The 18,992-nt window shown below is 52.6% G+C and overlaps 53 non-coding genes across 53 annotated transcripts; all 53 read left to right on the top strand.

Moving 5' to 3' along the window:
• The first annotated feature begins 152 nt into the window (after nt 1–152).
• Nucleotides 153–271, top strand: LOC126729998 (5S ribosomal RNA). The gene has a single exon (XR_007657293.1). It is a non-coding gene; the product is annotated as a 5S ribosomal RNA (ribosomal RNA).
• Nucleotides 272–508: 237 nt separating this feature from the next.
• On the top strand, nt 509–627 carry LOC126729997 (5S ribosomal RNA). Its single transcript, XR_007657292.1, has one exon. It is a non-coding gene; the product is annotated as a 5S ribosomal RNA (ribosomal RNA).
• A 236-nt stretch (nt 628–863) lies between these two features.
• On the top strand, nt 864–982 carry LOC126730560 (5S ribosomal RNA). Its single transcript, XR_007657830.1, has one exon. It is a non-coding gene; the product is annotated as a 5S ribosomal RNA (ribosomal RNA).
• A 236-nt stretch (nt 983–1,218) lies between these two features.
• Nucleotides 1,219–1,337, top strand: LOC126729996 (5S ribosomal RNA). Its single transcript, XR_007657291.1, has one exon. It is a non-coding gene; the product is annotated as a 5S ribosomal RNA (ribosomal RNA).
• Nucleotides 1,338–1,574: 237 nt separating this feature from the next.
• On the top strand, nt 1,575–1,693 carry LOC126731786 (5S ribosomal RNA). The gene has a single exon (XR_007659026.1). It is a non-coding gene; the product is annotated as a 5S ribosomal RNA (ribosomal RNA).
• Nucleotides 1,694–1,929: 236 nt separating this feature from the next.
• Nucleotides 1,930–2,048, top strand: LOC126729995 (5S ribosomal RNA). The gene has a single exon (XR_007657290.1). It is a non-coding gene; the product is annotated as a 5S ribosomal RNA (ribosomal RNA).
• A 237-nt stretch (nt 2,049–2,285) lies between these two features.
• Nucleotides 2,286–2,404, top strand: LOC126729994 (5S ribosomal RNA). The gene has a single exon (XR_007657289.1). It is a non-coding gene; the product is annotated as a 5S ribosomal RNA (ribosomal RNA).
• A 236-nt stretch (nt 2,405–2,640) lies between these two features.
• On the top strand, nt 2,641–2,759 carry LOC126729993 (5S ribosomal RNA). Its single transcript, XR_007657288.1, has one exon. It is a non-coding gene; the product is annotated as a 5S ribosomal RNA (ribosomal RNA).
• A 237-nt stretch (nt 2,760–2,996) lies between these two features.
• LOC126729991 (5S ribosomal RNA) lies at nt 2,997–3,115 on the top strand. The gene has a single exon (XR_007657286.1). It is a non-coding gene; the product is annotated as a 5S ribosomal RNA (ribosomal RNA).
• Nucleotides 3,116–3,351: 236 nt separating this feature from the next.
• On the top strand, nt 3,352–3,470 carry LOC126729990 (5S ribosomal RNA). The gene has a single exon (XR_007657285.1). It is a non-coding gene; the product is annotated as a 5S ribosomal RNA (ribosomal RNA).
• A 237-nt stretch (nt 3,471–3,707) lies between these two features.
• Nucleotides 3,708–3,826, top strand: LOC126730751 (5S ribosomal RNA). Its single transcript, XR_007658014.1, has one exon. It is a non-coding gene; the product is annotated as a 5S ribosomal RNA (ribosomal RNA).
• A 237-nt stretch (nt 3,827–4,063) lies between these two features.
• On the top strand, nt 4,064–4,182 carry LOC126731699 (5S ribosomal RNA). Its single transcript, XR_007658941.1, has one exon. It is a non-coding gene; the product is annotated as a 5S ribosomal RNA (ribosomal RNA).
• A 237-nt stretch (nt 4,183–4,419) lies between these two features.
• LOC126730820 (5S ribosomal RNA) lies at nt 4,420–4,538 on the top strand. Its single transcript, XR_007658084.1, has one exon. It is a non-coding gene; the product is annotated as a 5S ribosomal RNA (ribosomal RNA).
• Nucleotides 4,539–4,776: 238 nt separating this feature from the next.
• On the top strand, nt 4,777–4,895 carry LOC126729989 (5S ribosomal RNA). Its single transcript, XR_007657284.1, has one exon. It is a non-coding gene; the product is annotated as a 5S ribosomal RNA (ribosomal RNA).
• Nucleotides 4,896–5,132: 237 nt separating this feature from the next.
• LOC126730775 (5S ribosomal RNA) lies at nt 5,133–5,251 on the top strand. The gene has a single exon (XR_007658038.1). It is a non-coding gene; the product is annotated as a 5S ribosomal RNA (ribosomal RNA).
• A 236-nt stretch (nt 5,252–5,487) lies between these two features.
• On the top strand, nt 5,488–5,606 carry LOC126729988 (5S ribosomal RNA). Its single transcript, XR_007657283.1, has one exon. It is a non-coding gene; the product is annotated as a 5S ribosomal RNA (ribosomal RNA).
• Nucleotides 5,607–5,843: 237 nt separating this feature from the next.
• On the top strand, nt 5,844–5,962 carry LOC126729987 (5S ribosomal RNA). The gene has a single exon (XR_007657282.1). It is a non-coding gene; the product is annotated as a 5S ribosomal RNA (ribosomal RNA).
• A 237-nt stretch (nt 5,963–6,199) lies between these two features.
• LOC126729986 (5S ribosomal RNA) lies at nt 6,200–6,318 on the top strand. Its single transcript, XR_007657281.1, has one exon. It is a non-coding gene; the product is annotated as a 5S ribosomal RNA (ribosomal RNA).
• Nucleotides 6,319–6,555: 237 nt separating this feature from the next.
• Nucleotides 6,556–6,674, top strand: LOC126731330 (5S ribosomal RNA). Its single transcript, XR_007658578.1, has one exon. It is a non-coding gene; the product is annotated as a 5S ribosomal RNA (ribosomal RNA).
• Nucleotides 6,675–6,911: 237 nt separating this feature from the next.
• LOC126729985 (5S ribosomal RNA) lies at nt 6,912–7,030 on the top strand. The gene has a single exon (XR_007657280.1). It is a non-coding gene; the product is annotated as a 5S ribosomal RNA (ribosomal RNA).
• A 236-nt stretch (nt 7,031–7,266) lies between these two features.
• LOC126729984 (5S ribosomal RNA) lies at nt 7,267–7,385 on the top strand. The gene has a single exon (XR_007657279.1). It is a non-coding gene; the product is annotated as a 5S ribosomal RNA (ribosomal RNA).
• A 237-nt stretch (nt 7,386–7,622) lies between these two features.
• Nucleotides 7,623–7,741, top strand: LOC126729983 (5S ribosomal RNA). The gene has a single exon (XR_007657278.1). It is a non-coding gene; the product is annotated as a 5S ribosomal RNA (ribosomal RNA).
• Nucleotides 7,742–7,978: 237 nt separating this feature from the next.
• On the top strand, nt 7,979–8,097 carry LOC126729982 (5S ribosomal RNA). Its single transcript, XR_007657277.1, has one exon. It is a non-coding gene; the product is annotated as a 5S ribosomal RNA (ribosomal RNA).
• Nucleotides 8,098–8,335: 238 nt separating this feature from the next.
• LOC126730750 (5S ribosomal RNA) lies at nt 8,336–8,454 on the top strand. Its single transcript, XR_007658013.1, has one exon. It is a non-coding gene; the product is annotated as a 5S ribosomal RNA (ribosomal RNA).
• A 238-nt stretch (nt 8,455–8,692) lies between these two features.
• On the top strand, nt 8,693–8,811 carry LOC126731271 (5S ribosomal RNA). Its single transcript, XR_007658523.1, has one exon. It is a non-coding gene; the product is annotated as a 5S ribosomal RNA (ribosomal RNA).
• Nucleotides 8,812–9,049: 238 nt separating this feature from the next.
• On the top strand, nt 9,050–9,168 carry LOC126730819 (5S ribosomal RNA). Its single transcript, XR_007658083.1, has one exon. It is a non-coding gene; the product is annotated as a 5S ribosomal RNA (ribosomal RNA).
• Nucleotides 9,169–9,406: 238 nt separating this feature from the next.
• LOC126729979 (5S ribosomal RNA) lies at nt 9,407–9,525 on the top strand. The gene has a single exon (XR_007657275.1). It is a non-coding gene; the product is annotated as a 5S ribosomal RNA (ribosomal RNA).
• A 238-nt stretch (nt 9,526–9,763) lies between these two features.
• Nucleotides 9,764–9,882, top strand: LOC126730774 (5S ribosomal RNA). Its single transcript, XR_007658037.1, has one exon. It is a non-coding gene; the product is annotated as a 5S ribosomal RNA (ribosomal RNA).
• A 237-nt stretch (nt 9,883–10,119) lies between these two features.
• Nucleotides 10,120–10,238, top strand: LOC126729978 (5S ribosomal RNA). Its single transcript, XR_007657274.1, has one exon. It is a non-coding gene; the product is annotated as a 5S ribosomal RNA (ribosomal RNA).
• Nucleotides 10,239–10,475: 237 nt separating this feature from the next.
• On the top strand, nt 10,476–10,594 carry LOC126729977 (5S ribosomal RNA). Its single transcript, XR_007657273.1, has one exon. It is a non-coding gene; the product is annotated as a 5S ribosomal RNA (ribosomal RNA).
• Nucleotides 10,595–10,830: 236 nt separating this feature from the next.
• LOC126729976 (5S ribosomal RNA) lies at nt 10,831–10,949 on the top strand. Its single transcript, XR_007657272.1, has one exon. It is a non-coding gene; the product is annotated as a 5S ribosomal RNA (ribosomal RNA).
• Nucleotides 10,950–11,186: 237 nt separating this feature from the next.
• Nucleotides 11,187–11,300, top strand: LOC126731908 (5S ribosomal RNA). The gene has a single exon (XR_007659142.1). It is a non-coding gene; the product is annotated as a 5S ribosomal RNA (ribosomal RNA).
• A 237-nt stretch (nt 11,301–11,537) lies between these two features.
• On the top strand, nt 11,538–11,656 carry LOC126729975 (5S ribosomal RNA). Its single transcript, XR_007657271.1, has one exon. It is a non-coding gene; the product is annotated as a 5S ribosomal RNA (ribosomal RNA).
• Nucleotides 11,657–11,892: 236 nt separating this feature from the next.
• Nucleotides 11,893–12,011, top strand: LOC126729973 (5S ribosomal RNA). The gene has a single exon (XR_007657268.1). It is a non-coding gene; the product is annotated as a 5S ribosomal RNA (ribosomal RNA).
• Nucleotides 12,012–12,248: 237 nt separating this feature from the next.
• Nucleotides 12,249–12,367, top strand: LOC126731785 (5S ribosomal RNA). Its single transcript, XR_007659025.1, has one exon. It is a non-coding gene; the product is annotated as a 5S ribosomal RNA (ribosomal RNA).
• Nucleotides 12,368–12,603: 236 nt separating this feature from the next.
• On the top strand, nt 12,604–12,722 carry LOC126729972 (5S ribosomal RNA). Its single transcript, XR_007657267.1, has one exon. It is a non-coding gene; the product is annotated as a 5S ribosomal RNA (ribosomal RNA).
• A 237-nt stretch (nt 12,723–12,959) lies between these two features.
• On the top strand, nt 12,960–13,078 carry LOC126729971 (5S ribosomal RNA). The gene has a single exon (XR_007657266.1). It is a non-coding gene; the product is annotated as a 5S ribosomal RNA (ribosomal RNA).
• A 236-nt stretch (nt 13,079–13,314) lies between these two features.
• On the top strand, nt 13,315–13,433 carry LOC126729970 (5S ribosomal RNA). Its single transcript, XR_007657265.1, has one exon. It is a non-coding gene; the product is annotated as a 5S ribosomal RNA (ribosomal RNA).
• Nucleotides 13,434–13,670: 237 nt separating this feature from the next.
• Nucleotides 13,671–13,789, top strand: LOC126729969 (5S ribosomal RNA). The gene has a single exon (XR_007657264.1). It is a non-coding gene; the product is annotated as a 5S ribosomal RNA (ribosomal RNA).
• Nucleotides 13,790–14,025: 236 nt separating this feature from the next.
• LOC126729967 (5S ribosomal RNA) lies at nt 14,026–14,144 on the top strand. Its single transcript, XR_007657262.1, has one exon. It is a non-coding gene; the product is annotated as a 5S ribosomal RNA (ribosomal RNA).
• Nucleotides 14,145–14,381: 237 nt separating this feature from the next.
• Nucleotides 14,382–14,500, top strand: LOC126730818 (5S ribosomal RNA). Its single transcript, XR_007658082.1, has one exon. It is a non-coding gene; the product is annotated as a 5S ribosomal RNA (ribosomal RNA).
• A 237-nt stretch (nt 14,501–14,737) lies between these two features.
• On the top strand, nt 14,738–14,856 carry LOC126729966 (5S ribosomal RNA). The gene has a single exon (XR_007657261.1). It is a non-coding gene; the product is annotated as a 5S ribosomal RNA (ribosomal RNA).
• A 237-nt stretch (nt 14,857–15,093) lies between these two features.
• On the top strand, nt 15,094–15,212 carry LOC126730773 (5S ribosomal RNA). The gene has a single exon (XR_007658036.1). It is a non-coding gene; the product is annotated as a 5S ribosomal RNA (ribosomal RNA).
• A 236-nt stretch (nt 15,213–15,448) lies between these two features.
• On the top strand, nt 15,449–15,567 carry LOC126729965 (5S ribosomal RNA). The gene has a single exon (XR_007657260.1). It is a non-coding gene; the product is annotated as a 5S ribosomal RNA (ribosomal RNA).
• A 237-nt stretch (nt 15,568–15,804) lies between these two features.
• On the top strand, nt 15,805–15,923 carry LOC126729964 (5S ribosomal RNA). The gene has a single exon (XR_007657259.1). It is a non-coding gene; the product is annotated as a 5S ribosomal RNA (ribosomal RNA).
• Nucleotides 15,924–16,160: 237 nt separating this feature from the next.
• Nucleotides 16,161–16,279, top strand: LOC126731328 (5S ribosomal RNA). The gene has a single exon (XR_007658577.1). It is a non-coding gene; the product is annotated as a 5S ribosomal RNA (ribosomal RNA).
• Nucleotides 16,280–16,516: 237 nt separating this feature from the next.
• Nucleotides 16,517–16,635, top strand: LOC126729963 (5S ribosomal RNA). Its single transcript, XR_007657258.1, has one exon. It is a non-coding gene; the product is annotated as a 5S ribosomal RNA (ribosomal RNA).
• Nucleotides 16,636–16,871: 236 nt separating this feature from the next.
• LOC126729962 (5S ribosomal RNA) lies at nt 16,872–16,990 on the top strand. Its single transcript, XR_007657257.1, has one exon. It is a non-coding gene; the product is annotated as a 5S ribosomal RNA (ribosomal RNA).
• A 237-nt stretch (nt 16,991–17,227) lies between these two features.
• LOC126730772 (5S ribosomal RNA) lies at nt 17,228–17,346 on the top strand. Its single transcript, XR_007658035.1, has one exon. It is a non-coding gene; the product is annotated as a 5S ribosomal RNA (ribosomal RNA).
• Nucleotides 17,347–17,582: 236 nt separating this feature from the next.
• Nucleotides 17,583–17,701, top strand: LOC126729961 (5S ribosomal RNA). Its single transcript, XR_007657256.1, has one exon. It is a non-coding gene; the product is annotated as a 5S ribosomal RNA (ribosomal RNA).
• Nucleotides 17,702–17,938: 237 nt separating this feature from the next.
• Nucleotides 17,939–18,057, top strand: LOC126729959 (5S ribosomal RNA). Its single transcript, XR_007657255.1, has one exon. It is a non-coding gene; the product is annotated as a 5S ribosomal RNA (ribosomal RNA).
• Nucleotides 18,058–18,293: 236 nt separating this feature from the next.
• Nucleotides 18,294–18,412, top strand: LOC126729958 (5S ribosomal RNA). Its single transcript, XR_007657254.1, has one exon. It is a non-coding gene; the product is annotated as a 5S ribosomal RNA (ribosomal RNA).
• Nucleotides 18,413–18,649: 237 nt separating this feature from the next.
• Nucleotides 18,650–18,768, top strand: LOC126729957 (5S ribosomal RNA). The gene has a single exon (XR_007657253.1). It is a non-coding gene; the product is annotated as a 5S ribosomal RNA (ribosomal RNA).
• The last annotated feature ends 224 nt before the right edge of the window (nt 18,769–18,992 follow it).

Raw genomic sequence — 18,992 nt, 5'->3', positions numbered from 1 at the left:
TGCCCCAGGCCAAAAATACGAGCCGCTGAACTCGTTTTGGGTGCTAATTTGGTGGCGGCGATCTGGAAATGCCCTCGGGCTGCAGCTCCCTGGTGTTAGAGTGCATCGCTGCATTCGGATCCTTTATAAGGATTTAACGCGCTTATGCTGATGGGTGCGATCATACCAACACTAATGCACCGGATCCCATCAGAACTCCGCAGTTAAGCGTGTTTGGGCGAGAGTAGTACTAGGATGGGTGACCTCCTGGGAAGTCCTCGTGTTGCACCCCTCTCTTTTTCTTCGGATTTTTTTTTTCTTTGTCGCCGGGCTTACCGTTTACGGCGGTCCAGCACGCTCGCTTCGTAGGCTTAGTCTGCCCCAGGCCAAAAATACGAGCCGCTGATCTCGTTTTGGGTGCTAATTTGGTGGCGGCGATCTGGAAATGCCCTCGGGCTGCTGCTCCCTGGTGTTAGAGTGCATCGCTGCATTCGGATCCTTTATAAGGATTTAACGCGCTTATGCTGATGGGTGCGATCATACCAACACTAATGCACCGGATCCCATCAGAACTCCGCAGTTAAGCGTGTTTGGGCGAGAGTAGTACTAGGATGGGTGACCTCCTGGGAAGTCCTCGTGTTGCACCCCCCTCTTTTTCTTTGGATTTTTTTTTTTTTGTCGCCGGGCTTACCGTTTACGGCGGTCCAGCACGCTCGCTTCGTAGGCTTAGTCTGCCCCAGGCCAAAAATACGAGCCGCTGAACTCGTTTTGGGTGCTAATGTGGTGGCGGCGATCTGGAAATGCCCTCGGGCTGCAGCTCCCTGGTGTTAGAGTGCATCGCTGCATTCGGATCCTTTATAAGGATTTAACGCGCTTATGCTGATGGGTGCGATCATACCAACACTAATGCACCGGATCCCATCAGAACTCCGCAGTTAAGCGTGTTTGGGCGAGAGTAGTACTAGGATGGGTGACCCCCTGGGAAGTCCTCGTGTTGCACCCCCCTCTTTTTCTTCGGATTTTTTTTTTTTTGTCGCCGGGCTTACCGTTTACGGCGGTCCAGCACGCTCGCTTCGTAGGCTTAGTCTGCCCCAGGCCAAAAATACGAGCCGCTGAACTCGGTTTGGGTGCTAATTTGGTGGCGGCGATCTGGAAATGCCCTCGGGCTGCAGCTCCCTGGTGTTAGAGTGCATCGCTGCATTCGGATCCTTTATAAGGATTTAACGCGCTTATGCTGATGGGTGCGATCATACCAACACTAATGCACCGGATCCCATCAGAACTCCGCAGTTAAGCGTGTTTGGGCGAGAGTAGTACTAGGATGGGTGACCTCCTGGGAAGTCCTCGTGTTGCACCCCTCTCTTTTTCTTCGGATTTTTTTTTTTTTTGTCGCCGGGCTTACCGTTTACGGCGGTCCAGCACGCTCGCTTCGTAGGCTTAGTCTGCCCCAGGCCAAAAATACGAGCCGCTGATCTCGTTTTGGGTGCTAATTTGGTGGCGGCGATCTGGAAATGCCCTCGGGCTGCAGCTCCCTGGTGTTAGAGTGCATCGCTGCATTCGGATCCTTTATAAGGATTTAACGCGCTTATGCTGATGGGTGCGATCATACCAACACTAATGCACCGGATCCCATCAGAACTCCGCAGTTAAGCGTGTTTGGACGAGAGTAGAACTAGGATGGGTGACCTCCTGGGAAGTCCTCGTGTTGCACCCCTCTCTTTTTCTGCGGATTTTTTTTTTTTGGTCGCCGGGCTTATCGTTTACGGCGGTCCAGCACGCTCGCTTCGTAGGCTTAGTCTGCCCCAGGCCAAAAATACGAGCCGCTGAACTCGTTTTGGGTGCTAATTTGGTGGCGGCGATCTGGAAATGCCCTCGGGCTGCAGCTCCCTGGTGTTAGAGTGCATCGCTGCATTCGGATCCTTTATAAGGATTTAACGCGCTTATGCTGATGGGTGCGATCATACCAACACTAATGCACCGGATCCCATCAGAACTCCGCAGTTAAGCGTGTTTGGGCGAGAGTAGTACTAGGATGGGTGACCTCCTGGGAAGTCCTCGTGTTGCACCCCTCTCTTTTTCTTCGGATTTTTTTTTTTTTTGTCGCCGGGCTTACCGTTTACGGCGGTCCAGCACGCTCGCTTCGTAGGCTTAGTCTGCCCCAGGCCAAAAATACGAGCCGCTGATCTCGTTTTGGGTGCTAATTTGGTGGCGGCGATCTGGAAATGCCCTCGGGCTGCTGCTCCCTGGTGTTAGAGTGCATCGCTGCATTCGGATCCTTTATAAGGATTTAACGCGCTTATGCTGATGGGTGCGATCATACCAACACTAATGCACCGGATCCCATCAGAACTCCGCAGTTAAGCGTGTTTGGGCGAGAGTAGTACTAGGATGGGTGACCTCCTGGGAAGTCCTCGTGTTGCACCCCCCTCTTTTTCTTCGGATTTTTTTTTTTTTGTCGCCGGGCTTACCGTTTACGGCGGTCCAGCACGCTCGCTTCGTAGGCTTAGTCTGCCCCAGGCCAAAAATACGAGCCGCTGAACTCGTTTTGGGTGCTAATTTGGTGGCGGCGATCTGGAAATGCCCTCGGGCTGCAGCTCCCTGGTGTTAGAGTGCATCGCTGCATTCGGATCCTTTATAAGGATTTAACGCGCTTATGCTGATGGGTGCGATCATACCAACACTAATGCACCGGATCCCATCAGAACTCCGCAGTTAAGCGTGTTTGGGCGAGAGTAGTACTAGGATGGGTGACCTCCTGGGAAGTCCTCGTGTTGCACCCCTCTCTTTTTCTTCGGATTTTTTTTTTCTTTGTCGCCGGGCTTACCGTTTACGGCGGTCCAGCACGCTCGCTTCGTAGGCTTAGTCTGCCCCAGGCCAAAAATACGAGCCGCTGATCTCGTTTTGGGTGCTAATTTGGTGGCGGCGATCTGGAAATGCCCTCGGGCTGCTGCTCCCTGGTGTTAGAGTGCATCGCTGCATTCGGATCCTTTATAAGGATTTAACGCGCTTATGCTGATGGGTGCGATCATACCAACACTAATGCACCGGATCCCATCAGAACTCCGCAGTTAAGCGTGTTTGGGCGAGAGTAGTACTAGGATGGGTGACCTCCTGGGAAGTCCTCGTGTTGCACCCCCCTCTTTTTCTTTGGATTTTTTTTTTTTTGTCGCCGGGCTTACCGTTTACGGCGGTCCAGCACGCTCGCTTCGTAGGCTTAGTCTGCCCCAGGCCAAAAATACGAGCCGCTGAACTCGTTTTGGGTGCTAATTTGGTGGCGGCGATCTGGAAATGCCCTCGGGCTGCAGCTCCCTGGTGTTAGAGTGCATCGCTGCATTCGGATCCTTTATAAGGATTTAACGCGCTTATGCTGATGGGTGCGATCATACCAACACTAATGCACCGGATCCCATCAGAACTCCGCAGTTAAGCGTGTTTGGGCGAGAGTAGTACTAGGATGGGTGACCTCCTGGGAAGTCCTCGTGTTGCACCCCTCTCTTTTTCTTCGGATTTTTTTTTTTTTTGTCGCCGGGCTTACCGTTTACGGCGGTCCAGCACGCTCGCTTCGTAGGCTTAGTCTGCCCCAGGCCAAAAATACGAGCCGCTGATCTCGTTTTGGGTGCTAATTTGGTGGCGGCGATCTGGAAATGCCCTCGGGCTGCAGCTCCCTGGTGTTAGAGTGCATCGCTGCATTCGGATCCTTTATAAGGATTTAACGCGCTTATGCTGATGGGTGCGATCATACCAACACTAATGCACCGGATCCCATCAGAACTCCGCAGTTAAGCGTGTTTGGGCGAGAGTAGTACTAGGATGGGTGACCTCCAGGGAAGTCCTCGTGTTGCACCCCTCTCTTTTTCTTCGGATTTTTTTTTTTTTTGTCGCCGGGCTTACCGTTTACGGCGGTCCAGCACGCTCGCTTCGTAGGCTTAGTCTGCCCCAGGCCAAAAATACGAGCCGCTGATCTCGTTTTGGGTGCTAATTTGGTGGCGGCGATCTGGAAATGCCCTCGGGCTGCAGCTCCCTGGTGTTAGAGTGCATCGCTGCATTCGGATCCTTTATAAGGATTTAACGCGCTTATGCTGATGGGTGCGATCATACCAACACTAATGCACCGGATCCCATCAGAACTCCGCAGGTAAGCGTGGTTGGGCGAGAGTAGTACTAGGATGGGTGACCTCCTGGGAAGTCCTCGTGTTGCACCCCTCTCTTTTTCTTCGGATTTTTTTTTTTTTTGTCGCCGGGCTTACCGTTTACGGCGGTCCAGCACGCTCGCTTCGTAGGCTTAGTCTGCCCCAGGCCAAAAATACGAGCCGCTGAACTCGTTTTGGGGGCTAATTTGGTGGCGGCGATCTGGAAATGCCCTCGGGCTGCAGCTCCCTGGTGTTAGAGTGCATCGCTGCATTCGGATCCCTTATAAGGATTTAACGCGCTTATGCTGATGGGTGCGATCATACCAACACTAATACACCGGATCCCATCAGAACTCCGCAGTTAAGCGTGTTTGGGCGAGAGTAGTACTAGGATGGGTGACCTCCAGGGAAGTCCTCGTGTTGCACCCCTCTCTTTTTCTTCGGATTTTTTTTTTTTTTTGTCGCCGGGCTTACCGTTTACGGCGGTCCAGCACGCTCGCTTCGTAGGCTTAGTCTGCCCCAGGCCAAAAATACGAGCCGCTGAACTCGTTTTGGGTGCTAATTTGGTGGCGGCGATCGGGAAATGCCCTCGGGCTGCAGCTCCCTGGTGTTAGAGTGCATCGCTGCATTCGGATCCTTTATAAGGATTTAACGCGCTTATGCTGATGGGTGCGATCATACCAACACTAATGCACCGGATCCCATCAGAACTCCGCAGTTAAGCGTGTTTGGGCGAGAGTAGTACTAGGATGGGTGACCTCCTGGGAAGTCCTCGTGTTGCACCCCTCTCTTTTTCTTCGGATTTTTTTTTTTTTTGTCGCCGGGCTTACCGTTTACGGCGGTCCAGCACGCTCGCTTCGTAGGCTTAGTCTGCCCCAGGCCAAAAATACGAGCCGCTGATCTCGTTTTGGGTGCTAATTTGGTGGCGGCGATCTGGAAATGCCCTCGGGCTGCAGCTCCCTGGTGTTAGAGTGCATCGCTGCATTCGGATCCTTTATAAGGATTTAACGCGCTTATGCTGATGGGTGCGATCATACCAACACTAATGCACCGGATCCCATCAGAACTCCGCAGTTAAGCGTGTTTGGACGAGAGTAGTACTAGGATGGGTGACCTCCTGGGAAGTCCTCGTGTTGCACCCCTCTCTTTTTCTTCGGATTTTTTTTTTTTGGTCGCCGGGCTTATCGTTTACGGCGGTCCAGCACGCTCGCTTCGTAGGCTTAGTCTGCCCCAGGCCAAAAATACGAGCCGCTGAACTCGTTTTGGGTGCTAATTTGGTGGCGGCGATCTGGAAATGCCCTCGGGCTGCAGCTCCCTGGTGTTAGAGTGCATCGCTGCATTCAGATCCTTTATAAGGATTTAACGCGCTTATGCTGATGGGTGCGATCATACCAACACTAATGCACCGGATCCCATCAGAACTCCGCAGTTAAGCGTGTTTGGGCGAGAGTAGTACTAGGATGGGTGACCTCCTGGGAAGTCCTCGTGTTGCACCCCTCTCTTTTTCTTCGGATTTTTTTTTTTTTTGTCGCCGGGCTTACCGTTTACGGCGGTCCAGCACGCTCGCTTCGTAGGCTTAGTCTGCCCCAGGCCAAAAATACGAGCCGCTGATCTCGTTTTGGGTGCTAATTTGGTGGCGGCGATCTGGAAATGCCCTCGGGCTGCTGCTCCCTGGTGTTAGAGTGCATCGCTGCATTCGGATCCTTTATAAGGATTTAACGCGCTTATGCTGATGGGTGCGATCATACCAACACTAATGCACCGGATCCCATCAGAACTCCGCAGTTAAGCGTGTTTGGGCGAGAGTAGTACTAGGATGGGTGACCTCCTGGGAAGTCCTCGTGTTGCACCCCCCTCTTTTTCTTCGGATTTTTTTTTTTTTTGTCGCCGGGCTTACCGTTTACGGCGGTCCAGCACGCTCGCTTCGTAGGCTTAGTCTGCCCCAGGCCAAAAATACGAGCCGCTGAACTCGGTTTGGGTGCTAATTTGGTGGCGGCGATCTGGAAATGCCCTTGGGCTGCAGCTCCCTGGTGTTAGAGTGCATCGCTGCATTCGGATCCTTTATAAGGATTTAACGCGCTTATGCTGATGGGTGCGATCATACCAACACTAATGCACCGGATCCCATCAGAACTCCGCAGTTAAGCGTGTTTGGGCGAGAGTAGTACTAGGATGGGTGACCTCCTGGGAAGTCCTCGTGTTGCACCCCTCTCTTTTTCTTCGGATTTTTTTTTTTTTTGTCGCCGGGCTTACCGTTTACGGCGGTCCAGCACGCTCGCTTCGTAGGCTTAGTCTGCCCCAGGCCAAAAATACGAGCCGCTGATCTCGTTTTGGGTGCTAATTTGGTGGCGGCGATCTGGAAATGCCCTCGGGCTGCAGCTCCCTGGTGTTAGAGTGCATCGCTGCATTCGGATCCTTTATAAGGATTTAACGCGCTTATGCTGATGGGTGCGATCATACCAACACTAATGCACCGGATCCCATCAGAACTCCGCAGTTAAGCGTGTTTGGGCGAGAGTAGTACTAGGATGGGTGACCTCCTGGGAAGTCCTCGTGATGCACCCCTCTCTTTTTCTTCGGATTTTTTTTTTTTTTGTCGCCGGGCTTACCGTTTACGGCGGTCCAGCACGCTCGCTTCGTAGGCTTAGTCTGCCCCAGGCCAAAAATACGAGCCGCTGATCTCGTTTTGGGTGCTAATTTGGTGGCGGCGATCTGGAAATGCCCTCGGGCTGCTGCTCCCTGGTGTTAGAGTGCATCGCTGCATTCGGATCCTTTATAAGGATTTAACGCGCTTATGCTGATGGGTGCGATCATACCAACACTAATGCACCGGATCCCATCAGAACTCCGCAGTTAAGCGTGTTTGGGCGAGAGTAGTACTAGGATGGGTGACCTCCTGGGAAGTCCTCGTGTTGCACCCCCCTCTTTTTCTTCGGATTTTTTTTTTTTTGTCGCCGGGCTTACCGTTTACGGCGGTCCAGCACGCTCGCTTCGTAGGCTTAGTCTGCCCCAGGCCAAAAATACGAGCCGCTGAACTCGGTTTGGGTGCTAATTTGGTGGCGGCGATCTGGAAATGCCCTCGGGCTGCAGCTCCCTGGTGTTAGAGTGCATCGCTGCATTCGGATCCTTTATAAGGATTTAACGCGCTTATGCTGATGGGTGCGATCATACCAACACTAATGCACCGGATCCCATCAGAACTCCGCAGTTAAGCGTGTTTGGGCGAGAGTAGTACTAGGATGGGTGACCTCCTGGGAAGTCCTCGTGTTGCACCCCTCTCTTTTTCTTCGGATTTTTTTTTTCTTTGTCGCCGGGCTTACCGTTTACGGCGGTCCAGCACGCTCGCTTCGTAGGCTTAGTCTGCCCCAGGCCAAAAATACGAGCCGCTGATCTCGTTTTGGGTGCTAATTTGGTGGCGGCGATCTGGAAATGCCCTCGGGCTGCTGCTCCCTGGTGTTAGAGTGCATCGCTGCATTCGGATCCTTTATAAGGATTTAACGCGCTTATGCTGATGGGTGCGATCATACCAACACTAATGCACCGGATCCCATCAGAACTCCGCAGTTAAGCGTGTTTGGGCGAGAGTAGTACTAGGATGGGTGACCTCCTGGGAAGTCCTCGTGTTGCACCCCCCTCTTTTTCTTTGGATTTTTTTTTTTTTTGTCGCCGGGCTTACCGTTTACGGCGGTCCAGCACGCTCGCTTCGTAGGCTTAGTCTGCCCCAGGCCAAAAATACGAGCCGCTGAACTCGTTTTGGGTGCTAATTTGGTGGCGGCGATCTGGAAATGCCCTCGGGCTGCAGCTCCCTGGTGTTAGAGTGCATCGCTGCATTCGGATCCTTTATAAGGATTTAACGCGCTTATGCTGATGGGTGCGATCATACCAACACTAATGCACCGGATCCCATCAGAACTCCGCAGTTAAGCGTGTTTGGGCGAGAGTAGTACTAGGATGGGTGACCTCCTGGGAAGTCCTCGTGTTGCACCCCTCTCTTTTTCTTCGGATTTTTTTTTTTTTTTGTCGCCGGGCTTACCGTTTACGGCGGTCCAGCACGCTCGCTTCGTAGGCTTAGTCTGCCCCAGGCCAAAAATACGAGCCGCTGATCTCGTTTTGGGTGCTAATTTGGTGGCGGCGATCTGGAAATGCCCTCGGGCTGCAGCTCCCTGGTGTTAGAGTGCATCGCTGCATTCGGATCCTTTATAAGGATTTAACGCGCTTATGCTGATGGGTGCGATCATACCAACACTAATGCACCGGATCCCATCAGAACTCCGCAGTTAAGCGTGTTTGGGCGAGAGTAGTACTAGGATGGGTGACCTCCAGGGAAGTCCTCGTGTTGCACCCCTCTCTTTTTCTTCGGATTTTTTTTTTTTTTTGTCGCCGGGCTTACCGTTTACGGCGGTCCAGCACGCTCGCTTCGTAGGCTTAGTCTGCCCCAGGCCAAAAATACGAGCCGCTGATCTCGTTTTGGGTGCTAATTTGGTGGCGGCGATCTGGAAATGCCCTCGGGCTGCAGCTCCCTGGTGTTAGAGTGCATCGCTGCATTCGGATCCTTTATAAGGATTTAACGCGCTTATGCTGATGGGTGCGATCATACCAACACTAATGCACCGGATCCCATCAGAACTCCGCAGGTAAGCGTGTTTGGGCGAGAGTAGTACTAGGATGGGTGACCTCCTGGGAAGTCCTCGTGTTGCACCCCTCTCTTTTTCTTCGGATTTTTTTTTTTTTTTGTCGCCGGGCTTACCGTTTACGGCGGTCCAGCACGCTCGCTTCGTAGGCTTAGTCTGCCCCAGGCCAAAAATACGAGCCGCTGAACTCGTTTTGGGTGCTAATTTGGTGGCGGCGATCTGGAAATGCCCTCGGGCTGCAGCTCCCTGGTGTTAGAGTGCATCGCTGCATTCGGATCCCTTATAAGGATTTAACGCGCTTATGCTGATGGGTGCGATCATACCAACACTAATACACCGGATCCCATCAGAACTCCGCAGTTAAGCGTGTTTGGGCGAGAGTAGTACTAGGATGGGTGACCTCCAGGGAAGTCCTCGTGTTGCACCCCTCTCTTTTTCTTCGGATTTTTTTTTTTTTTTGTCGCCGGGCTTACCGTTTACGGCGGTCCAGCACGCTCGCTTCGTAGGCTTAGTCTGCCCCAGGCCAAAAATACGAGCCGCTGAACTCGTTTTGGGTGCTAATTTGGTGGCGGCGATCTGGAAATGCCCTCGGGCTGCAGCTCCCTGGTGTTAGAGTGCATCGCTGCATTCGGATCCTTTATAAGGATTTAACGCGCTTATGCTGATGGGTGCGATCATACCAACACTAATGCACCGGATCCCATCAGAACTCCGCAGTTAAGCGTGTTTGGGCGAGAGTAGTACTAGGATGGGTGACCTCCTGGGAAGTCCTCGTGTTGCACCCCTCTCTTTTTCTTCGGATTTTTTTTTTTTTTTGTCGCCGGGCTTACCGTTTACGGCGGTCCAGCACGCTCGCTTCGTAGGCTTAGTCTGCCCCAGGCCAAAAATACGAGCCGCTGATCTCGTTTTGGGTGCTAATTTGGTGGCGGCGATCTGGAAATGCCCTCGGGCTGCAGCTCCCTGGTGTTAGAGTGCATCGCTGCATTCGGATCCTTTATAAGGATTTAACGCGCTTATGCTGATGGGTGCGATCATACCAACACTAATGCACCGGATCCCATCAGAACTCCGCAGTTAAGCGTGTTTGGACGAGAGTAGTACTAGGATGGGTGACCTCCTGGGAAGTCCTCGTGTTGCACCCCTCTCTTTTTCTTCGGATTTTTTTTTTTTTGGTCGCCGGGCTTATCGTTTACGGCGGTCCAGCACGCTCGCTTCGTAGGCTTAGTCTGCCCCAGGCCAAAAATACGAGCCGCTGAACTCGTTTTGGGTGCTAATTTGGTGGCGGCGATCTGGAAATGCCCTCGGGCTGCAGCTCCCTGGTGTTAGAGTGCATCGCTGCATTCAGATCCTTTATAAGGATTTAACGCGCTTATGCTGATGGGTGCGATCATACCAACACTAATGCACCGGATCCCATCAGAACTCCGCAGTTAAGCGTGTTTGGGCGAGAGTAGTACTAGGATGGGTGACCTCCTGGGAAGTCCTCGTGTTGCACCCCTCTCTTTTTCTTCGGATTTTTTTTTTTTTTGTCGCCGGGCTTACCGTTTACGGCGGTCCAGCACGCTCGCTTCGTAGGCTTAGTCTGCCCCAGGCCAAAAATACGAGCCGCTGATCTCGTTTTGGGTGCTAATTTGGTGGCGGCGATCTGGAAATGCCCTCGGGCTGCAGCTCCCTGGTGTTAGAGTGCATCGCTGCATTCGGATCCTTTATAAGGATTTAACGCGCTTATGCTGATGGGTGCGATCATACCAACACTAATGCACCGGATCCCATCAGAACTCCGCAGTTAAGCGTGTTTGGGCGAGAGTAGTACTAGGATGGGTGACCTCCTGGGAAGTCCTCGTGTTGCACCCCCCTCTTTTTCTTCGGATTTTTTTTTTTTTTGTCGCCGGGCTTACCGTTTACGGCGGTCCAGCACGCTCGCTTCGTAGGCTTAGTCTGCCCCAGGCCAAAAATACGAGCCGCTGAACTCGTTTTGGGTGCTAATTTGGTGGCGGCGATCTGGAAATGCCCTTGGGCTGCAGCTCCCTGGTGTTAGAGTGCATCGCTGCATTCGGATCCTTTATAAGGATTTAACGCGCTTATGCTGAGGGTGCGATCATACCAACACTAATGCACCGGATCCCATCAGAACTCCGCAGTTAAGCGTGTTTGGGCGAGAGTAGTACTAGGATGGGTGACCTCCTGGGAAGTCCTCGTGTTGCACCCCTCTCTTTTTTCTTCGGATTTTTTTTTTTTTTTGTCGCCGGGCTTACCGTTTACGGCGGTCCAGCACGCTCGCTTCGTAGGCTTAGTCTGCCCCAGGCCAAAAATACGAGCCGCTGATCTCGTTTTGGGTGCTAATTTGGTGGCGGCGATCTGGAAATGCCCTCGGCTGCAGCTCCCTGGTGTTAGAGTGCATCGCTGCATTCGGATCCTTTATAAGGATTTAACGCGCTATGCTGATGGGTGCGATCATACCAACACTAATGCACCGGATCCCATCAGAACTCCGCAGTGTGTTTGGGCGAGAGTAGTACTAGGATGGGTGACCTCCTGGGAAGTCCTCGTGATGCACCCCTCTCTTTTTCTTCGGATTTTTTTTTTTTTTGTCGCCGGGCTTACCGTTTACGGCGGTCCAGCACGCTCGCTTCGTAGGCTTAGTCTGCCCCAGGCCAAAAATACGAGCCGCTGATCTCGTTTTGGGTGCTAATTTGGTGGCGGCGATCTGGAAATGCCCTCGGGCTGCTGCTCCCTGGTGTTAGAGTGCATCGCTGCATTCGGATCCTTTATAAGGATTTAACGCGCTTATGCTGATGGGTGCGATCATACCAACACTAATGCACCGGATCCCATCAGAACTCCGCAGTTAAGCGTGTTTGGGCGAGAGTAGTACTAGGATGGGTGACCTCCTGGGAAGTCCTCGTGTTGCACCCCCCTCTTTTTCTTCGGATTTTTTTTTTTTTGTCGCCGGGCTTACCGTTTACGGCGGTCCAGCACGCTCGCTTCGTAGGCTTAGTCTGCCCCAGGCCAAAAATACGAGCCGCTGAACTCGGTTTGGGTGCTAATTTGGTGGCGGCGATCTGGAAATGCCCTCGGGCTGCAGCTCCCTGGTGTTAGAGTGCATCGCTGCATTCGGATCCTTTATAAGGATTTAACGCGCTTATGCTGATGGGTGCGATCATACCAACACTAATGCACCGGATCCCATCAGAACTCCGCAGTTAAGCGTGTTTGGGCGAGAGTAGTACTAGGATGGGTGACCTCCTGGGAAGTCCTCGTGTTGCACCCCTCTCTTTTTCTTCGGATTTTTTTTTTTTTTGTCGCCGGGCTTACCGTTTACGGCGGTCCAGCACGCTCGCTTCGTAGGCTTAGTCTGCCCCAGGCCAAAAATACGAGCCGCTGATCTCGTTTTGGGTGCTAATTTGGTGGCGGCGATCTGGAAATGCCCTCGGGCTGCAGCTCCCTGGTGTTAGAGTGCATCGCTGCATTCGGATCCTTTATAAGGATTTAACGCGCTTATGCTGATGGGTGCGATCATACCAACACTAATGCACCGGATCCCATCAGAACTCCGCAGTTAAGCGTGTTTGGACGAGAGTAGAACTAGGATGGGTGACCTCCTGGGAAGTCCTCGTGTTGCACCCCTCTCTTTTTCTTCGGATTTTTTTTTTTTGGTCGCCGGGCTTATCGTTTACGGCGGTCCAGCACGCTCGCTTCGTAGGCTTAGTCTGCCCCAGGCCAAAAATACGAGCCGCTGAACTCGTTTTGGGTGCTAATTTGGTGGCGGCGATCTGGAAATGCCCTCGGGCTGCAGCTCCCTGGTGTTAGAGTGCATCGCTGCATTCGGATCCTTTATAAGGATTTAACGCGCTTATGCTGATGGGTGCGATCATACCAACACTAATGCACCGGATCCCATCAGAACTCCGCAGTTAAGCGTGTTTGGGCGAGAGTAGTACTAGGATGGGTGACCTCCTGGGAAGTCCTCGTGTTGCACCCCTCTCTTTTTCTTCGGATTTTTTTTTTTTTTGTCGCCGGGCTTACCGTTTACGGCGGTCCAGCACGCTCGCTTCGTAGGCTTAGTCTGCCCCAGGCCAAAAATACGAGCCGCTGATCTCGTTTTGGGTGCTAATTTGGTGGCGGCGATCTGGAAATGCCCTCGGGCTGCTGCTCCCTGGTGTTAGAGTGCATCGCTGCATTCGGATCCTTTATAAGGATTTAACGCGCTTATGCTGATGGGTGCGATCATACCAACACTAATGCACCGGATCCCATCAGAACTCCGCAGTTAAGCGTGTTTGGGCGAGAGTAGTACTAGGATGGGTGACCTCCTGGGAAGTCCTCGTGTTGCACCCCCCTCTTTTTCTTCGGATTTTTTTTTTTTTGTCGCCGGGCTTACCGTTTACGGCGGTCCAGCACGCTCGCTTCGTAGGCTTAGTCTGCCCCAGGCCAAAAATACGAGCCGCTGAACTCGTTTTGGGTGCTAATTTGGTGGCGGCGATCTGGAAATGCCCTCGGGCTGCAGCTCCCTGGTGTTAGAGTGCATCGCTGCATTCGGATCCTTTATAAGGATTTAACGCGCTTATGCTGATGGGTGCGATCATACCAACACTAATGCACCGGATCCCATCAGAACTCCGCAGTTAAGCGTGTTTGGGCGAGAGTAGTACTAGGATGGGTGACCTCCTGGGAAGTCCTCGTGTTGCACCCCTCTCTTTTTCTTCGGATTTTTTTTTTCTTTGTCGCCGGGCTTACCGTTTACGGCGGTCCAGCACGCTCGCTTCGTAGGCTTAGTCTGCCCCAGGCCAAAAATACGAGCCGCTGATCTCGTTTTGGGTGCTAATTTGGTGGCGGCGATCTGGAAATGCCCTCGGGCTGCTGCTCCCTGGTGTTAGAGTGCATCGCTGCATTCGGATCCTTTATAAGGATTTAACGCGCTTATGCTGATGGGTGCGATCATACCAACACTAATGCACCGGATCCCATCAGAACTCCGCAGTTAAGCGTGTTTGGGCGAGAGTAGTACTAGGATGGGTGACCTCCTGGGAAGTCCTCGTGTTGCACCCCCCTCTTTTTCTTTGGATTTTTTTTTTTTTGTCGCCGGGCTTACCGTTTACGGCGGTCCAGCACGCTCGCTTCGTAGGCTTAGTCTGCCCCAGGCCAAAAATACGAGCCGCTGAACTCGTTTTGGGTGCTAATTTGGTGGCGGCGATCTGGAAATGCCCTCGGGCTGCAGCTCCCTGGTGTTAGAGTGCATCGCTGCATTCGGATCCTTTATAAGGATTTAACGCGCTTATGCTGATGGGTGCGATCATACCAACACTAATGCACCGGATCCCATCAGAACTCCGCAGTTAAGCGTGTTTGGGCGAGAGTAGTACTAGGATGGGTGACCTCCTGGGAAGTCCTCGTGTTGCACCCCTCTCTTTTTCTTCGGATTTTTTTTTTTTTTGTCGCCGGGCTTACCGTTTACGGCGGTCCAGCACGCTCGCTTCGTAGGCTTAGTCTGCCCCAGGCCAAAAATACGAGCCGCTGAACTCGTTTTGGGTGCTAATTTGGTGGCGGCGATCTGGAAATGCCCTCGGGCTGCAGCTCCCTGGTGTTAGAGTGCATCGCTGCATTCGGATCCCTTATAAGGATTTAACGCGCTTATGCTGATGGGTGCGATCATACCAACACTAATACACCGGATCCCATCAGAACTCCGCAGTTAAGCGTGTTTGGGCGAGAGTAGTACTAGGATGGGTGACCTCCAGGGAAGTCCTCGTGTTGCACCCCTCTCTTTTTCTTCGGATTTTTTTTTTTTTTGTCGCCGGGCTTACCGTTTACGGCGGTCCAGCACGCTCGCTTCGTAGGCTTAGTCTGCCCCAGGCCAAAAATACGAGCCGCTGAACTCGTTTTGGGTGCTAATTTGGTGGCGGCGATCTGGAAATGCCCTCGGGCTGCAGCTCCCTGGTGTTAGAGTGCATCGCTGCATTCGGATCCTTTATAAGGATTTAACGCGCTTATGCTGATGGGTGCGATCATACCAACACTAATGCACCGGATCCCATCAGAACTCCGCAGTTAAGCGTGTTTGGGCGAGAGTAGTACTAGGATGGGTGACCTCCTGGGAAGTCCTCGTGTTGCACCCCTCTCTTTTTCTTCGGATTTTTTTTTTTTTTGTCGCCGGGCTTACCGTTTACGGCGGTCCAGCACGCTCGCTTCGTAGGCTTAGTCTGCCCCAGGCCAAAAATACGAGCCGCTGATCTCGTTTTGGGTGCTAATTTGGTGGCGGCGATCTGGAAATGCCCTCGGGCTGCAGCTCCCTGGTGTTAGAGTGCATCGCTGCATTCGGATCCTTTATAAGGATTTAACGCGCTTATGCTGATGGGTGCGATCATACCAACACTAATGCACCGGATCCCATCAGAACTCCGCAGTTAAGCGTGTTTGGACGAGAGTAGTACTAGGATGGGTGACCTCCTGGGAAGTCCTCGTGTTGCACCCCTCTCTTTTTCTTCGGATTTTTTTTTTTTGGTCGCCGGGCTTATCGTTTACGGCGGTCCAGCACGCTCGCTTCGTAGGCTTAGTCTGCCCCAGGCCAAAAATACGAGCCGCTGAACTCGTTTTGGGTGCTAATTTGGTGGCGGCGATCTGGAAATGCCCTCGGGCTGCAGCTCCCTGGTGTTAGAGTGCATCGCTGCATTCAGATCCTTTATAAGGATTTAACGCGCTTATGCTGATGGGTGCGATCATACCAACACTAATGCACCGGATCCCATCAGAACTCCGCAGTTAAGCGTGTTTGGGCGAGAGTAGTACTAGGATGGGTGACCTCCTGGGAAGTCCTCGTGTTGCACCCCTCTCTTTTTCTTCGGATTTTTTTTTTTTTTGTCGCCGGGCTTACCGTTTACGGCGGTCCAGCACGCTCGCTTCGTAGGCTTAGTCTGCCCCAGGCCAAAAATACGAGCCGCTGAACTCGGTTTGGGTGCTAATTTGGTGGCGGCGATCTGGAAATGCCCTTGGGCTGCAGCTCCCTGGTGTTAGAGTGCATCGCTGCATTCGGATCCTTTATAAGGATTTAACGCGCTTATGCTGATGGGTGCGATCATACCAACACTAATGCACCGGATCCCATCAGAACTCCGCAGTTAAGCGTGTTTGGGCGAGAGTAGTACTAGGATGGGTGACCTCCTGGGAAGTCCTCGTGTTGCACCCCTCTCTTTTTCTTCGGATTTTTTTTTTTTTTGTCGCCGGGCTTACCGTTTACGGCGGTCCAGCACGCTCGCTTCGTAGGCTTAGTCTGCCCCAGGCCAAAAATACGAGCCGCTGATCTCGTTTTGGGTGCTAATTTGGTGGCGGCGATCTGGAAATGCCCTCGGGCTGCAGCTCCCTGGTGTTAGAGTGCATCGCTGCATTCGGATCCTTTATAAGGATTTAACGCGCTTATGCTGATGGGTGCGATCATACCAACACTAATGCACCGGATCCCATCAGAACTCCGCAGTTAAGCGTGTTTGGGCGAGAGTAGTACTAGGATGGGTGACCTCCTGGGAAGTCCTCGTGATGCACCCCTCTCTTTTTCTTCGGATTTTTTTTTTTTTTGTCGCCGGGCTTACCGTTTACGGCGGTCCAGCACGCTCGCTTCGTAGGCTTAGTCTGCCCCAGGCCAAAAATACGAGCCGCTGATCTCGTTTTGGGTGCTAATTTGGTGGCGGCGATCTGGAAATGCCCTCGGGCTGCTGCTCCCTGGTGTTAGAGTGCATCGCTGCATTCGGATCCTTTATAAGGATTTAACGCGCTTATGCTGATGGGTGCGATCATACCAACACTAATGCACCGGATCCCATCAGAACTCCGCAGTTAAGCGTGTTTGGGCGAGAGTAGTACTAGGATGGGTGACCTCCTGGGAAGTCCTCGTGTTGCACCCCCCTCTTTTTCTTCGGATTTTTTTTTTTTTGTCGCCGGGCTTACCGTTTACGGCGGTCCAGCACGCTCGCTTCGTAGGCTTAGTCTGCCCCAGGCCAAAAATACGAGCCGCTGAACTCGGTTTGGGTGCTAATTTGGTGGCGGCGATCTGGAAATGCCCTCGGGCTGCAGCTCCCTGGTGTTAGAGTGCATCGCTGCATTCGGATCCTTTATAAGGATTTAACGCGCTTATGCTGATGGGTGCGATCATACCAACACTAATGCACCGGATCCCATCAGAACTCCGCAGTTAAGCGTGTTTGGGCGAGAGTAGTACTAGGATGGGTGACCTCCTGGGAAGTCCTCGTGTTGCACCCCTCTCTTTTTCTTCGGATTTTTTTTTTTTTTGTCGCCGGGCTTACCGTTTACGGCGGTCCAGCACGCTCGCTTCGTAGGCTTAGTCTGCCCCAGGCCAAAAATACGAGCCGCTGATCTCGTTTTGGGTGCTAATTTGGTGGCGGCGATCTGGAAATGCCCTCGGGCTGCAGCTCCCTGGTGTTAGAGTGCATCGCTGCATTCGGATCCTTTATAAGGATTTAACGCGCTTATGCTGATGGGTGCGATCATACCAACACTAATGCACCGGATCCCATCAGAACTCCGCAGTTAAGCGTGTTTGGACGAGAGTAGTACTAGGATGGGTGACCTCCTGGGAAGTCCTCGTGTTGCACCCCTCTCTTTTTCTTCGGATTTTTTTTTTTTGGTCGCCGGGCTTATCGTTTACGGCGGTCCAGCACGCTCGCTTCGTAGGCTTAGTCTGCCCCAGTCCAAAAATACGAGCCGCTGAACTCGTTTTGGGTGCTAATTTGGTGGCGGCGATCTGGAAATGCCCTCGGGCTGCAGCTCCCTGGTGTTAGAGTGCATCGCTGCATTCGGATCCTTTATAAGGATTTAACGCGCTTATGCTGATGGGTGCGATCATACCAACACTAATGCACCGGATCCCATCAGAACTCCGCAGTTAAGCGTGTTTGGGCGAGAGTAGTACTAGGATGGGTGACCTCCTGGGAAGTCCTCGTGTTGCACCCCTCTCTTTTTCTTCGGATTTTTTTTTTTTTTGTCGCCGGGCTTACCGTTTACGGCGGTCCAGCACGCTCGCTTCGTAGGCTTAGTCTGCCCCAGGCCAAAAATACGAGCCGCTGATCTCGTTTTGGGTGCTAATTTGGTGGCGGCGATCTGGAAATGCCCTCGGGCTGCTGCTCCCTGGTGTTAGAGTGCATCGCTGCATTCGGATCCTTTATAAGGATTTAACGCGCTTATGCTGATGGGTGCGATCATACCAACACTAATGCACCGGATCCCATCAGAACTCCGCAGTTAAGCGTGTTTGGGCGAGAGTAGTACTAGGATGGGTGACCTCCTGGGAAGTCCTCGTGTTGCACCCCCCTCTTTTTCTTCGGATTTTTTTTTTTTTGTCGCCGGGCTTACCGTTTACGGCGGTCCAGCACGCTCGCTTCGTAGGCTTAGTCTGCCCCAGGCCAAAAATACGAGCCGCTGAACTCGTTTTGGGTGCTAATTTGGTGGCGGCGATCTGGAAATGCCCTCGGGCTGCAGCTCCCTGGTGTTAGAGTGCATCGCTGCATTCGGATCCTTTATAAGGATTTAACGCGCTTATGCTGATGGGTGCGATCATACCAACACTAATGCACCGGATCCCATCAGAACTCCGCAGTTAAGCGTGTTTGGGCGAGAGTAGTACTAGGATGGGTGACCTCCTGGGAAGTCCTCGTGTTGCACCCCTCTCTTTTTCTTCGGATTTTTTTTTTTTTTGTCGCCGGGCTTACCGTTTACGGCGGTCCAGCACGCTCGCTTCGTAGGCTTAGTCTGCCCCAGGCCAAAAATACGAGCCGCTGATCTCGTTTTGGGTGCTAATTTGGTGGCGGCGATCTGGAAATGCCCTCGGGCTGCTGCTCCCTGGTGTTAGAGTGCATCGCTGCATTCGGATCCTTTATAAGGATTTAACGCGCTTATGCTGATGGGTGCGATCATACCAACACTAATGCACCGGATCCCATCAGAACTCCGCAGTTAAGCGTGTTTGGGCGAGAGTAGTACTAGGATGGGTGACCTCCTGGGAAGTCCTCGTGTTGCACCCCCCTCTTTTTCTTTGGCTTTTTTTTTTTTTGTCGCCGGGCTTACCGTTTACGGCGGTCCAGCACGCTCGCTTCGTAGGCTTAGTCTGCCCCAGGCCAAAAATACGAGCCGCTGAACTCGTTTTGGGTGCTAATTTGGTGGCGGCGATCTGGAAATGCCCTCGGGCTGCAGCTCCCTGGTGTTAGAGTGCATCGCTGCATTCGGATCCTTTATAAGGATTTAACGC

Source organism: Quercus robur, chromosome 5, assembly GCF_932294415.1.
Source record: "Quercus robur chromosome 5, dhQueRobu3.1, whole genome shotgun sequence".
Lineage (NCBI taxonomy): Eukaryota > Viridiplantae > Streptophyta > Magnoliopsida > Fagales > Fagaceae > Quercus > Quercus robur.
This window is presented reverse-complemented; position numbering and strand designations above follow the sequence as displayed.